Genomic DNA, 8,482 nt, shown 5'->3' on the forward strand with positions numbered 1-8,482 from the left:
AATGAAATCAATTAATTTTTAAAGCTATAATTGATACTATCATTTTCGTGATGGAAGACATTTACATTAAAAAAATAATTGGATCAATTAATTTCGTGATTGAATCAGAAAATGTTTATTTTTTAATAAATTTTTAAATTTTTTTAAATAAAAATAAAAATATATATTTTTTTAAATAAAATTACAACTATTAAAATATTTATCGATTTTGTTTTTGTTGTTTTCGTTCAGTCGTTTTCTTTTTAAATGCATTTATCATCTGTGATGCGCATTTAGACTGATTTTCTGTACGAAGTACACATAGTGTACCGTAGTACATGTAGCATAATGATATAATGGCTCTTCTTATTAGCCTACCATTACTGGTTATTTTTATGGTGTATGGAAACGTGAAAATGTTGTCCAAAATGGTTGGGAAGACAGCTGTTTCGGATGAAATTAATGCACTGAGAAAAATATGTACGTGATATTTTACCCAACCTAAATTTTGGGATGCGCACAATATTAAATAATGAAATTTTAATTAAAATAAAGTTTATAATCCTTGTTTCAAAAATATTTTATATTTACATTTATTTAAAAATTTAGAACACAAATTTTGAAAATTGGCGTCCCTTGGTTAAAACCGTATATCTTTGAACTAAAGCAAATTTCCCTTAAAGTAAAGAAACACATTTTTGATTTAGAAATGATTTAGCATCATTGGTTTAGAGTTTTTTTGAATAAAGAAAACATTTTTTTAATCTTATGTATCCGTTATAATTTGGATTTTTTACCCTGGCATTTGTTTGTTCGTGAATAACTTTATTAATAACATATATCGCGAAAAGGGTATTAAATTTCGATAAACATCCTAATTTTAATTTTATTGATCTAAGATTTAAAGCCATATATGTCACTAAAATGTCTTTATTTTAAAGAAGTCGCATCTTTGCCTCGAAATCAATACCAAAATCATTAAGAGAAGGTCATAATCTTTGGATCCAAGTAAACTTCTTTTTGAGAGTGGGTCGAAACAATTATACCCTCTTCTATTGAATGGGTGTATACTAACATTGTCATTCCATTTGTAACTCATCGAAACATTGGTTCCATAAAGGGTACATATTTCTGGATCGTGGTGAGTCAATCTAACGATGTCCGTCCTTTCGTCCATCTATGGAAATCACCCTGACTTCGGAACGAAACAAGCTATTGAGTTGAAAATAGGGGAAATTTTGTTATTAATGTATACTGAATGGTATTGCAAATGGGTCATATTGGACCACTTGTAGGTATATATAAATCGATACCCAGATAAGATTTCTGGAACCTGCTGGAAGAGCAAATTTCATCTGATAGGGTTGAAATTTGGCACGTGATGTAAGTATACGTCTTCTAACAAACTTGCACAACCAAGCCTACTTCACCCCCATATAAATCAATCGTCATATTTTACTCCCGGAGCCGCATCTCAACAACCATGCAAAAATTCGTACATATCGACTCATTATCATAAATACTTCTTAGTCTAGCACAAAAAGCGCGGTATAAAAAGAAAAAGGTTAAGTGTTTTGGAAACTTCCATCTCTGTTATGAACACATGTTAAATTTTGTTTCGATCTGGCAACTCCTTCATATAGTAACAGGTGTTCAAAACAGACGCATCCGCAATTTTTTTACAATGGAAAAATTAGAAATGCGTCCTGTCATTAAATATTTACATAAAAAAGGTTTATCGGGACAAGAAATTCATAATGATATGGTGAATGTGTTAGGTGAAAGTGCTCCTTCATATGCCACGGTAAAAATGGGGTTGCTGAATTTAAACGTGGTCGTACAAGCATTGAAGATGAACCACGTAGTGGACGTCCAAAAACAGCAACAACAACAGATATTGTAGCCAAAGAGCATCACATGGTATTAAATAATAGACGAATAAAAGTGCGTGAAATTGCTAATATCATGGGCATCTCAAATGATCAAGTCCATTTAATTTTGCATAAAGAACTACAGATGAAAAAGCTTTCTGCAAGATGGGTGCCGCATTTGTTAACAGTCGAATGAATGAACATTTCTCAAGCTTGTTTGGATCGTTTTAAGCGAAATAAAATGGATTTTAAGCGTCGTTTTATAACTGTTGATGAGACATGGATCCACCACTAAACTCCAGAGACAAAATAACAATCCAAACAATGGACTGAAGCTGGAGGAAGTGCCCCAAAGAAGGCAAAAACAATTCAAGGTTATGGCAACGGTTTTTTGGGACTTCAAAGGTGTTTTATTGATTGACTATCTGCAAAAGGGTAAAACAATAAATTCAGAGTAGGTTAGGTTACATTAGATGGCAGCCCGATGTATCAGGCTCACTTAGACTATTCAGTCCATTGTGATACCACATTGGTGAACTTCAATTCATTGGCGAACTTCAATAAATTCAGAGTACTATTGCTACCTTTTGGATCAATTAAATGTACAAATTCGAGAAAAACGTCCTTGCTTACAACACAAAAAAATAATTTTTCATCAAGACAACGCGCACAAGAGTGTTTTAACAATGGCTAAAATCAACGAATTAAAGTACAAGTTGCTTGACCACCCACCTTATTCTCCTGATTTAGCTCCCAGTGACTTTTACTTGTTCCCAAATCTAAAAAAATTCCTTGCTGGCAAGCGTTTTACCTCAAATGAAGATGCAATTACAGTTGTAAACCACTATTATATTGAAAAATAAAAATATTTTTGAAAAACTAACTATTCTCTTTCATTGATAGGCTAAGAAGTTTCCGAACCGCCCTCGTATCTATGGTGGCAAGTTCATAAAAACTTCTTTACATATTCTTCTTCAAGGTTTTCTAGAAAAGTCAGCAGCATTTTTTGCAAGTTCTAATTATTTGGCAATCAATTGTAATTTTTTTTTGGGGTATTATACAACAATCTAAAATCTTATTCCATGATCGAGGCCATATATGTATATTTTTATAACAATTGTTAAACGGTTTACTGTTTATTTCCTTTTTTTAATTACATAGAGTATATAATGGAAGGTTGTCATACAACTTCTGAGTTGTGTGGACTTTTAAGCGACATTAACAAGAGGGGACAAATTCGCATGACCAATGACCAAAAAAAACAAAGACTAAAGCCACCAAAATATACAATCAGTAGTTAGCAAACCATTCAATTTCGTAAAGATTCCAAAAAAAACATACAAGTACTCAATCACACATATGACAATGTAAAAGATAGATACATTAAAGTTTGTTTGATTTTTTTTTTTTGATTTTAAAACTTGTTTTGTTTTTTGGCAATAATACATTTTTTTCCTCATCTGACTTCTGTAAATTGCCCCACATTCCATTCGAAATATTGAAGGTTAGTCGTTGACATTATCCAAGTGAATTGATCAACAACCATGTTCTGTTGTGCCATTCATATACGATTTTAACATCAATAAGGTTTTGGAAAATTTTTTAATGGCAATTATTTTCAATTAAAGTCACCATCGAATTGACTAAATTGCATTTTTTCGTTTTTATTTTTTTGGTTGCCTTGTAGTTGCCAAAAACCTATAGCCATCGCTTATGGTGTATTTGCAAAGGAAGTTGTGGAGCATGCGCAATGCCATTGCATGTAAATGCATTCAAGCATCCGATTGGAGATTCATTTTTCTCTTGTTTTGTGTCGTAGACGATCTCTCCAATAGATGGAAGCACTTGTACGATTAACGGTCAACGTCTCGTATATCTTGGCAACAACTTTTGTTTCTTTTTTTCTTCATCCCAGTGAAACTGGTTACAGCTTTAAAATCGAAAGTTAAGCAAAAATTATGCAATTTATGTTTAAAATTTCTGGTTTCTCTTGGACAACTGCAAATGAAGGAAGTTAAAAACCAAAAAAAAATGCTCAGATATTTCTGTTGTTGCATTCAGATTAATTCAAATGAAATGTTATTTTTGTATGGGGAACATGGAAAATTTTTGCCACAGAAAAATGCATGACCATTTTAAGTTAGTAGTTCATTCTTACTATTTTTGGGAATCGTACGAAAATGTTCTTCTGCTTTAATTCATATTGAACTTATGTGTACGGTCATTGAACAATATCCCCCATATGCAAAAAAGCTAAAGAAAACTTCAAGCCTAATTTTACCATACAAATTCATTCGATAAACTGTCAATAAATTGGTTTGCATATAAGCATATACCTTTATACTTAAAAAAAGGAAAATTTCATTGGGCTGTGGAAAATTTCAACAACAACAAAAAAATAAATAATAAAAGTTAACTACAAACAAATATTTTTTTTGAATAAAAGATAAAGTTAGCGTTCGTTTAACTACGGGAATGTTTTTCGGTGCTCGACAAACATAACAACAAAAATAACATTTTGCTCTAAGAGCTGATAGTTAATGATAAGAAATTTGGTTTGTTTACGTTTCTACAATGAAAAAATATTGTCATGAGACCAAAGGTTCCATGTCCTTTAAATACGAATTCGAATTTTGCTTAGGAGACGCATTTTTCTGTATAAAGAAGTTAAGTGACCCGACGTAAAATTGGGTAAACTAACATGAAATAAAATTTCGTTTTACTAAGGTCAACTTGGCTTTAATACTTCTGAAAAAATTTTCCAAATTAATGAAATTGTCCTTAAATTTGCTTACTTTTTGCAAAAAGCGTTTAAAAATAGGAGATATTTTTTAACACTTTATAAGAAAACATTGCTTAATTTTTGCTTGAAGTCGAGTTTGAATATGAACATTTTAGTTGTCGTTAAAATTAAAAAAAAAATAAATAAATTCAAGTTTGTTTCCTAGAATAAACTACGCAAAACTCAAATTTAAAGGAGAATTGTGTCCTTACTTCTCCGTTTCTTTTGCCCGGAATCAATACCATAAACATTAGTGTAAAGACAAAGTCTTTGGAAACAGACATGCTTTTTTTCAGCGTGTAGCAGTAAAGAAATGGTATGCAAATCCGATGATTTGACTTTGGCAAAGTAAAAGCGACTATCAAAAAAGATTTTTTCGAGGGAGTCGAATGTAATTCACATTGGGTTTAGTGAAATATCCGAATTTAATCTGATAATTGGTTGATAACAGGTTGGCTGATAAGTCCCCGGTCTGACACATAGATGGCGTTGCTAGTATTAAATGCATATTATTTTTATATAGTACCAACCTTCAAATGATTCGTGTCAAAATTTGATGTCTGTAAGTCAATTAGTTTGTGAGATAGAGCGTCTTTTGTGAAGCAACTTTTGTTATTGTGAAAAAAATGGAAAAAAGAAATTTCGTGTTTTGATAAAATACTGTTTTCTGAAGGGAAAAATACGGTGGAAGCAAAAACTTGGCTTGATAATGAGTTTACGGACTCTGCCCCAGGGAAATCAACAATAATTGGTTGGTATGCAAAATTCAAGCGTGGCAAACTGAGCACGGAGGACGGTGAACGCAGTGGACGCCCGAAAGAGGTGGTTACCGACGAAAACATCAAAAAAATCCACAAAATAATTTTGAATGACCGTAAAATGAAGTTGATCGAGATAGCAGAGGCCTTAAATATATCAAAGGAACGTGTTGGTCATATCATTCATCAATATTTGGATATGCGGAAGCTCTGTGTTGATGATTCTGAGCGGTGTTTGCAGCTGTTAACTCGTAATACACCCGAGTTTTTCCGTCAATATGTGACAATGAATGAAACATGGCTCCATCACTACACTCCTGAGTCCAATCGACAGTCGGCTGAGTGGCCAGCGACCGGTGAACCATCTCCGAAGCGTGGAAAGACTCAAAAGTCCGCTGGCAAAGTAATGTCCTCTGTTTTTTTGGGATGCGGATGGAATAATTTTTATCGATTATCTTGGGAAGGGAAAAACCATCAACAGTGACTATTATATGGCGTTATTGGAGCGTTTGAAGGTCGAAATCGCGGCAAAACGGCCCCATATGAAGAAGAAAAAAGTGTGGTTCCACCAAGTCAACGCACCGTGCCACAAGTCATTGAGAACGATGGCAAAAATTCATGAATTGGGCTTCGAATTGCTTCCCCACCCACCGTATTCTCCAGATCTGGTCCCCATCGACTTTTTCTTGTTCTCAGACCTCAAAAGGATGCTCGCAGGAAAACAATTGGCTGCAATGAAGAGGTGATCGCCGAAACTGAGGCCTATTTTGAGGCAAAACCGAAGGAGTACTACCAAAATGGTATCAAAAAATTGGAAGGTCGTTATAATCGTTGTATCGCTCTTGAAGGGAACTATGTTGAAAAATGAAAACGAATTTTGACAAAAAATGTGTTTTTCTTTGTTAGACCGGGGACTTATCAGCCAACCTGTTAGTTTCGCAGCAAGTAGAAAATGCCAATAAGGAATGTGGGAGTTCCGATCGTCCATCCAATCATCTTGCAGTCTAATCAATATGATTGCAGTCAAATCAAGTTAACAAACATCCTTCCCTCTGTTGGTTAAGCTACTCTTGTAGTTTAGTCAACGCACGATTTTAAGTTGAAAAAAATTGCAAATCCCTTGTGCTACACTCGAAATAATTGCTCCAAAAATATACTTTAAATTAATGACTTTCGCTTTTTTAAAATAAACCAAATCTTATTAAAGTAAACCAAATCTGTAACATGTGGCCCTTAAAAGCCTTTTTATACCCTTCACCACTACTATGGTACAGGGTATAATAAGTGTGTGCATTTGTCTGTAACACCAAGAAATAGTGGTCATAGACCCATCTTTTAGTATAGCGATCGGCTTAGAATTAAATTATGAGTCGATTTAGCGATGTCCGTCTGTCTGTCCGTCTGTCTGTATATGTAATTTTGTGCACAAAGTAAAGCTCGCATTTTAAGTCCGATCGTCCTCAAATTTGGCATAGGGCCGTTTCTTGGGGCAGAGACAATCGCTATTGGTTTTGGAAAAAATCGGTTCAGATTTAGATATAGCTGCCATATATATTTATCACCGATTTGGTCATAGTTAGCGTGTTTCACAACCGATTTCCTTGAAATACCGTACATCCAAATATTTTGTGAATCTCGAAAATCTTGCAAAATATCAGCCAAATCGGTTCAGATTTAGATATAGCTCCCACATATATCTTTCGTCCGATTTAGACTCATATGACCACAGAGGCCAAAGTTTACTACCGATCTTCGTGAAATTTCGCACAGAGGGTAGAATTGACATTCAACCAATGCTTGGTAAATTTGATTGAAATCGGTTCAAATTTAGATATAGCTCCCATATATACGTACACCAGAGTTGGGGTCATATAATAGCCTGTTACACATTTTAGATCCATTTTCAATGGAAGTTTCGTCCGATTTGAACTTATATAGCCACAAAAGCCAGAGTTTTGCCGTGATTTGCTTCAAATTTTGCACAAGGGGTACGTTTAATAGTATCGTTAAGTGTGTCAAATTTTGTTAAATCGGTTCAGATTTAGATATAGCTCACATATTATATCTTTAGCCCGATTTGGACTTATATGGTCTCAAAAGCCAGAGTTTTGCCCTGACTTTCTTCAAATTTTGCACAAGCGGTACTTTTAACGATACTATTGTATGTGCCAAATATGGTCAAAATCGATTCAGATTTAGATATAGCTCCCATATATATCTTTCATCCGATTTGAACTTATATGGCCTCAAAATCCAGGGTTTTGCCGTGATTTGCTTCAAATTTCGCACAATGAGTACGTTTAGTAGTATCGGTAATTGTGCCAAATTTGGTTGAAATCGGTTCAGATGTAGATATGGCTCCCATATATATCTTCCGTCCGATTTCCATTCATATGATCAGAGGGGCCAAAGTTATACTCCCATTTACGTGAAATTTTGCATAGATAGCTGAATTATTATTCCAACTATACATGTCAAATTCGGTTCAGATTATATATAGCTCCCATATATACGTACACCAGAATTGGGGAAATATGGTAGACTGTGACACATTTTAGACCCATTTTCAATGAAAGTTTCCTCCAATTAACTGGATAGCGTTAGCCGATTTAAATTTTAATTCTAAAGATTTTGTAGAAGTAAAACAATTATCTCCTTTATATAGCTTCCAGCCAATGTGAAGTAGTTGAGATGGTAACACAAATTTTGGCCTACATAACATAGGGGTGAAGGGTATAATATAGTCGGCCACGCCCGACTTTAGACTTTACTTACTTGTTTGTCATTAAAAAAGATCCTTCTCCACTCGGATAGCCTTACTGACCTATTGCAGCGATATTGCTCTTAATGCAATAAAGCATTAAAAGCATATATACCTCATTTACAGAAAGCTTGTGAGACATACAATTTATGGTTCACCCTGTACTTAATATCTATTCATTTAATTTAACCAAACACTATAGAAAAACGCAATCACATATGCTAACACAACTAATTATTGCTCATTATTTCGGACATCTTATAGCTAATGATGATTTTATGATTAATTATAGCATACCACAACGCAAATAAATGTCGTAGTAAAAAATTGA

The sequence above is a fragment of the Haematobia irritans genome, chromosome 2, assembly GCF_050003625.1.
Source record: "Haematobia irritans isolate KBUSLIRL chromosome 2, ASM5000362v1, whole genome shotgun sequence".
Taxonomy (NCBI): Eukaryota; Metazoa; Arthropoda; class Insecta; order Diptera; family Muscidae; genus Haematobia; species Haematobia irritans.